This window comes from Euphorbia lathyris, chromosome 8, assembly GCF_963576675.1.
Source record: "Euphorbia lathyris chromosome 8, ddEupLath1.1, whole genome shotgun sequence".
NCBI classification, from domain to species: Eukaryota; Viridiplantae; Streptophyta; class Magnoliopsida; order Malpighiales; family Euphorbiaceae; genus Euphorbia; species Euphorbia lathyris.
The window spans coordinates 43,456,363-43,464,205 of record NC_088917.1 but is presented as its reverse complement, the minus strand read 5'-3'; the positions used below and the strand labels follow the sequence as shown (position 1 = coordinate 43,464,205).

The 7,843-nt window shown below is 32.4% G+C and overlaps 1 long non-coding RNA gene across 3 annotated transcripts; it reads left to right on the top strand.

Moving 5' to 3' along the window:
- Nucleotides 1–4,366, top strand: LOC136203161 (uncharacterized). Of its 3 annotated transcripts, none has more exons than XR_010674728.1 (3): nucleotides 1–336; nucleotides 2,140–2,388; nucleotides 2,851–4,366. It is a non-coding gene; the product is annotated as an uncharacterized lncRNA (long non-coding RNA). The 3 variants fall into 3 exon arrangements; XR_010674731.1 differs by having other exon boundaries at nucleotides 2,140–2,999; nucleotides 3,109–4,366; XR_010674730.1 differs by having other exon boundaries at nucleotides 2,140–3,870; nucleotides 4,002–4,366.
- The last annotated feature ends 3,477 nt before the right edge of the window (nucleotides 4,367–7,843 follow it).

Below are 7,843 nucleotides of genomic sequence, written 5' to 3'. Positions count from 1 at the left end.
GAGCCTAAAAAAAGTTGCCGCTCTAAAATTTGACGCTTCAAAAATTGCCGCTCTAAAATTTGAGAGCTTAAAAAATTGCCCTTTCAAGGTTGATCATCGAACTGCCCCTAACCCACCAGCAAATCGCAGAAGTTCTGTTCTTCTTAGTTCTGTCCATCTTCGCGTTCAGTTTCTATCATTGTTGGGATAGTTGGGGTTGGAAGAACATTGTGTTGGTCTCCTTAGGGCCGATGGCCGAACTACCCTTTTAGTTGCTATCCTCCCCGTCGTTGTTGCTTCCACCCGCGCGTTGCTGCTGATTTTCTCTACCATTGGACAGTGTCCTATCCATTATAGGTAAATTAGTTTTTGTGGAGTACTCTGTTGATAATAATTTTTTTGTTTGTTTTTACACCAGAATTGATATGTGAAAATTAGTAGTAATATCGTAAAGGGTGAAATTATGGAGAGAGTAATAACTTTAATCTAGGGAGTTTAGACCACTAGTTAAGATATGGACTGAATTATTACATTTATTTGCTTCATCCTCCAATTTTCATATAGATGGTCTAGATATGGGTGCACTAGAAGTTCACGTCTAGTTTCTCAGGAATTTCAATTGTCGCCTTAAGAATGTTGATGTTACCCAACATTTAACTATATCAAATTCCAACTGGTTAATATGCATGTCCTTTTCAAGGAAACTAAATTTGCTAATTAAATAACTTAATCATGCCTTAATTTAACTTCTACAGACTCATGTGCTAACAATAGAATGCAGTCTACTTAAAAAAAAAAAGTTAGAATGCCAATATTGTTAAGGCAAAAAAATGATTGTAAAGTTGTTGCATAGCATAATATGATTTTCTTAGCAACTAGCTAGAATATAATCATTTAATAGTGTCTTGTTATGTCAATCTGATTAATTTGTTCCAAGTTGATTAGGTACTTTTAAAGATGTATTTCTTCAATAAGTCTGTTTTACAATACTATTCAAACTTGAAATTTCTCTAGACTTCCGTTTAAACTAAATTAGTACATTAGTGACTAGAAATAAAGCTAAGAAATAAAAGCAGAAGCTATTATGTTAAGGGATAATGTGATAGCTGTGAGTTTTGGTTGGTGTGGTTTCTATTTAATTGATTGGTGTGGTTTCTGTTTGCTCAATTTCAAAATCATACTTATGCAAGTCATTTAACATGATCACCACATAACATCATTGTTTGTTATCTACTAAAACATTTGGTCATAGCTTATGCAGCTTTCTGCTTGTTCACAATTTATTATGGCTAACCATTATATCATTCAATCACTATCTAATGTGTTCATCACTATCTTTTGCACATATCACTTGTCCATATCTGATATGTATTGCATATTCATCTAGGACATTGTTATTCCTTCATCCACATGGCTGCTTCTCACTATGTTGATATATCAATTTTTTTATTATGAATTGGCATGATCAAACAATTGCTGCACTTTTTCATGTTTTATCTTCATTCACTTTTTTAGGAGTTCCTGATTTCACAACAGAGTTAATTTTGAACTCGTAGACAACTGATTTATTGCTCTGTTCATCAAGAAAATTTAACTTGCTTATGTGTTTAACTTTTCAAAAACAACAACCACATATACACATGGTTTTACTGCTCTATTTCATAATTATCTTTTATAAAACTGCTGCTGCAATTATCAATCCTGCTGAAACTTGTTGCTGCAATTCGGATATGATTTACCAACTGTCAGCATATTTTTGTACTTCTAGAAACAGACTAACTAATGTCACTCCATTACTATTGCAATTGGAAATTTGCTGCTCTGCTCTTTAAACGTTAACTTGCCTTATTGTCCAACTGTCAGCATGTTTGAACATATTTAATTTGCTGCTCTCCTCTTTAAATTTCACCTTGCCTTATCCTGTAATTAGTTTATGATGTACCAACTTTCAGCATGTTTGAACATAAATTATTTCTCAGACTATGACTAACAACTCTCAAACCATTGCTGCACTTTTCATGTTTTATCTTCATTCACTTTTGAGTAGTTCCTTATTTCACAAAAGACTTAATTTCAGAGATGATTCTTGATGTATGGTTTGTTTTGCTAGCATATACTGAATGCTTAATCTTTTTGTCTAATCTGGTTATTTTGATGCAGGTTTCATTTGACATTGGTAATAACAGAAAGGGATTGCCATTCTAACTGGTGGAACTGCAGCCAACACTATCAGAAACAGAAACTTATAGTACTATCGCTGCAGAGGAGGGAAGTTCGGAATGTACACTTGAAGACATGAACCTGTTCTTATAAAATATGAAAGTGAATTCTGTGTTTCTTCGGGATTCAACTGCGATTTCGGATTCTGTGTTACCTTTATTTGTAGGAAGCCTTTCAACAGGCGGATTAGTAAGTCTTCCAATTCACTTGAGCTTATCTATATCTTCTATAATTTATATTTGATACAAATGTTAAGAACACTGACTTGTTTCTATTCACTCTTATTGTCCACAATTGTACTGGGAGTTTCAATTCGATTACTACTACGTTTAATTGAGCTGGTATATTATTGAACAAATCAGCTGCTACAGATTAGTTTTAGTTGCTATAGGATTAGTTGCACGAGGATGATATTTTACAAATCAGTGTTAGCTCATTAAGTCGAATCAAATTATTTATGCTCTTATTTTATCCTTTTTTGGATCAGGAAAATATTAAGACAAAGCTTCCCTACTTGTAGTATGAGTCAAAATTATATAGAATTCTCCAGGGAGGAAGTAATGATTCTTTTTTTTTAATCAGTGGTCCATTTTGTCTTACATTTTTTTCAAAATCCAATTCTGCTTATTGCTAATATTGTAATTTTGGTAGTTGGAATTCCCAATGTTAGATGGTTCGGTGTTGAAGGGGACTAATATGTTCTCGTGATGGATTTACCTAGAAGTAGTCTTGAAGATCTATTCAATTTCTGCAGTAGCAAGCTTTCTCTCAAGACTGTTTTTATGATTTCAAACAACATGGTATGATTTCTTTTTTTTCTTCATATGACATTAATTCTCTAATACGGTTTGATTTTATTGGATTTCAAAGAGTTTCTGGTGGTTATGGAGCTCTGAATGTTCAATCTAGGTCTGTAGTTGCAATTCCATACCCCATTCCTCTCCAGGAATTCACCCTCCAAGAATTGATCAAATATCAATAGGAATAGGCCAATTACACTAGTCTACTGCAAAATTATGCTCCTCCGCAAGAATTAGTACTTTGGGATGGTTTAGTGGCCATGTAAGAGCAAATTACCATTATTTACTTTCAAATGATTTCTGTTACTAGAAATGAGGTCAAATTATTTCAAATCATAAGAATATTTTCCTTTGCAAATCATTATATCTTTGCCTTATTTTATTTCAAATAAGAGAATTTAGCATCAAGTCCAAAAATGTTGTCTTTCAGCTTTTCTACTTAATAGTTTCCATAGAAGCAAATGCAGTGGCTGTTTCTAAACATATTTTCCCATACATTTGGACTTATGAATGGTGTTATGGACGGTTTAATTCCAGCTGTTGGAGTGAGAAACTGTGGACCAAAGCAACTTCTAAATATTCATGATTACCTCAAAGCCCGAGGAGTGTCCCTTTGGTCTGTGCAGGTATTTTTATGCAGCACTTGTCTGGTTTAATGGATGCTGAAACACATCAATCCATTGCCATACTCTGCACTAATAGTCTTACATTGGAGAATCAGGTGTTGTTTTCTTTAGTGAGCATGGGAAAAGATCATATGGAAATCATGAAATTATGTCTCTATAGAAATCCGTTTAATTGCTTATAGTCCTCTAGGACTTGGAATGCTTACAGGAAAATATATAACTTCAATGCTTGCTGTTGGGCTTAGGTACATCAACTTCTCAACTTTTGCCTTTTTGTATTTGGGAATTTCGAAGAAGACGAAAACATGTCAAATTGGTTATTTCATTACATATTTGACTCTTTGTATTCTAATACATTCTGTTTTATGTTTTTCAGGGTCTACTGTTTAAGCAAATTCTTCCTGGATTAGATCCTTTATTTAGTGCACCAAGACAAATTTCACAAAGAAGGCGTAAAAGTCTGCAGCACGTTTTTTCACTAAGCATAATGTTATGGCTATTGATATGGAATGAAATACTGATAACTTGTAAAACTTCTCCTAACCATGGGTTATGGATCAAAATGAAGCATATAGAGCAAGGGATTGAAAAGCTAGTTAAGTTAAACTATGTCTCAGCATTCAAATGATAACCCAAGAGAATATATACATCCTTCTCTGAATACTTGTATTAATTGATTTTTATGACTCGATGATAGACTGATCGATTTTTATTTAATGATTAATTTTTTTCGTTCAGAATGATTAATATTGTGGACTTTGTTTATTTAATTTTGTTTATTGATTTTTTAATGTAGCTCCCATTAATCCAAAAGTTCGTATGATAATAATAAAAAATAAAATATTAATTAAATAAATTGCCAAAATTGGATTAAGTTTGTCACGAGTATGCTCGTGGCTAAATAAGGTTTCTAAGCTAGAAGTGTTTTATTTTTGCCACGGTTATATTAGTGGCTAAGTGGATTTGATTGCCACGTGCAGCTATATCTTGCCATATGTATTTTATTCTTGCCACGGCTTTAGCCATGGCGAAGTGTTATGATTAGCCATAGAATTTTCGGTGGCATAAAAATCTGTTTACGCCACAACCATGGTTTTTCCATGGCAATAATCTAGCCACGCTCACTTGTGCCACAGGAGTATCTACTTGTAAAATTCGTGGCTAAATAGTATAGCCACGGAAATATTATACTTGTGCCACGATTCTAATCGTGGCGCAAGTGATGATTTGTTGTAGTGAAGATTTGTTTGGTTACGAATTGGTTTGGTAAAACGTTGGTTTGATAAAATGTTTATTCAATTTGATCCGTTTATTCAATTTGATTCGTTTTGATAAAATGATATATATAGTAATAAAGTGAATTATACAATTAAATCATTAGCGTGTCAATCAACGAGTCGATAAGTTAATCGAACTACCTAAAAACAGGTAGAACTACGTGGCTTTGATTCCCGATTTAAAGATTAAATACGTTCGGGATACGTAGGAAGCTTGATAGAATTATCGAATCCAAGCTAAATAATTTATAAAATTTTAGGTAGTCCAAATAAATTTTTATCTACAAGAAAATACGTTTGGATTTTAGACTGTAAAAGTTCATTATCCTGTTTTCCCTTCACGCTCAATCCCATTTTGGGTCGGGTGTGATAGTAGATCTCAAGGTAGTGTGGACCATTATGAAATTGATGAAGCAACTATACAAACATCTTTTGATAGGACACTGCTATTTGGAGGATAGAATGAATTTTTTATATATTCAAATGACTATGTTAATCTTATGAAATTGTACTTCGAGTAGACTAAGACTAAAAATAGAAGCAAGTATTTAGTTTTGGTTACAAAAGATAATTAGGTACCACACTTTTGTCATATCAACTTATTTTTTTTAATTAAAAATTCTTTTCAAGTAGGGGTGTGCATCGATGCAGTTTAAACCGCATACCAAATCGAACGATTCAATTGGGTTTTTTGGTTCGATTTTTTTGATACTGCGGTTCGGTGTCGGTTTTATTTTTTGGTATATTTCGGTATTCGGTTTGATAAAAAAATGTAAAAAAACAAAACCGCACTGAATTATATATTTTTATATTATTTTATATATATACACATATATTTGAATTTTCAAGTTTAATTTTGTTTATTTTTATTGAGATAATAAGCTAATATGAATATATTTTGAAAGTATTTCAATTTTTTTTATAGTTGAGATAAATTTAATGATGAAATATAGTCATTTTTATTCATTGTTTTCATTTTTTAATTAAATTCGGTTTGTTTGGTTTAAAACCGCACCGCACCTCGGTTCTGTTATATTTCAGTTTTATATGTTATTTGGTTCGGTGTCAGTGTGAATTATTTTGGTAATTTCGGTTTTTTGGTTCGGGTTTGAACCGATGCACACCCCGATTTTCAAGTGATTTAATTATTTTTTTCCACAATTCTTTTTAAATTATTTTTCTTTATTCTAATTAAATTTTAAGGCAAATAATTTATTAGTCTTCGCATTTTTACATAACACACTGTTTAGTCCTCATATTTTAAAAAACACATTATCGAGCTAAACATGATCGAGTTTTTATCGAGCCGAACACCAAACCGCTCATAAGCGACTCGGCTGATTTACAACCTTAGTTACCAAATAATAGTTTTAGGGCAAAGACTAATATTTTGAATAGGTTAAATTGCAAATCATCCTAATCGGAAACCAACAACACTTATATCTGCCATTATTGGATAAATGGAAGCTCCAAATAAAGCATATGGGTATTTTATTGTTGGTTGTTGTATCTGTCTTCTTTCCTATCTTATCTCTTCCTATGGCAATGGAAGCTCTCTCATCTGAGAATTTTTCTTCTTATTTTTGTTGTCTGCAAGTGAATCTAATTCAAGGATTGAAATCAAGAATTGCATGTTGGGAAAGAGGGAAGGAAAAGAAACAAGAGAATAATAAGAAGAAGAATTTGATTGTGGTTAGGGAAATTGAGTCAATGGGATTTTTCTGTTTTGGTGCTTTGATGATATTGTGATAATGCTAGGGATTGACATGGTGGTGTGTGAAATAATAATTTATGTTAGGTTGTTTGGATCATTTTTTAATTTTTTCTAGCTCCGGGTGAATTTGATTTATGCTTCTGTGTTTAATTTTTGAATTCTTGTTTAATTTTGTCTTTATTCTAATTATTCGCGATGAAATTTGAATTGCTAAATTGAACGTGATCCATTTTTTTTAATAACAATGCATTAACAATGTTAATTTTGAAATTGTTTGATGTTGTTTTATCTTGAATCTCATCAAAATTCCACCCAAACTTGCAGAAATTTGAAGAGAGAGGTTTGAGAGAGAAAGAGAGGAGTTAGAGAGAGAGAAATTTGAAGAGTGAGAAAGAAATTGAGGGAAGAAGATGAAGACATGGAGGGATAGGGGTAAAAGAAAGAAAGAGATAAAATTATTATTTTTATAATTTATGGGTCCCACTTTACTAATGAGTATGATGAAAAATAATAATGTGGCGCGATGACTTCGGGTTAACCGGTTAGCTTTACATGTTATACACCATAGTGGGAAGTCATCTATAAGGTGATACATTTTAGTGTGACAAAATGAAGGTTGTACACCAAAGTGTGAAATGAGGCAAATGTTGTACACAATTGGTGAAATTTACTCCTAGTTTTACATTTCCCCATTTATAGAAACATTATTATTAAAAAAAAATCGAACCAAGTTTGCTCATGAGCGTATTCTAGAATATTATAATTGAGCTTGTTCATGAACCTATAATTGAGCCTGTGGGAGCTTCTAAGTGGAGTTTTACCATGCTCAAGCTGGGCTCATTTATAAATCGAGCTGAACAAGATTGAGCTTTTATCGAGCCGAACGAGCGACTCGGCTCATTTACAACGCTACATTTAGACTTTTATGTTAGTTATGTCATAGTTTGAAAACTTTTTTGTCATGTTTTAAAGTTCAGATAAAGTCTTACATATTTGATTTCAATAACGTCTTTTTAGCCAATTTGTGTAGAAAAACTTACTGGAATGTTACGTTGACTATATACAACGTATATATGATATCGTACATGTCTAACTTGTGGTTGATGTGTCAGAAACGTGGTAGTCATGTGTATACTACGTGGCACATCAATATCAGGATTTGTTTTTACTTCTTCTACCTTTACCTCCAACCATTAGGGAAAAACAAATATTATTGATAATAATGTA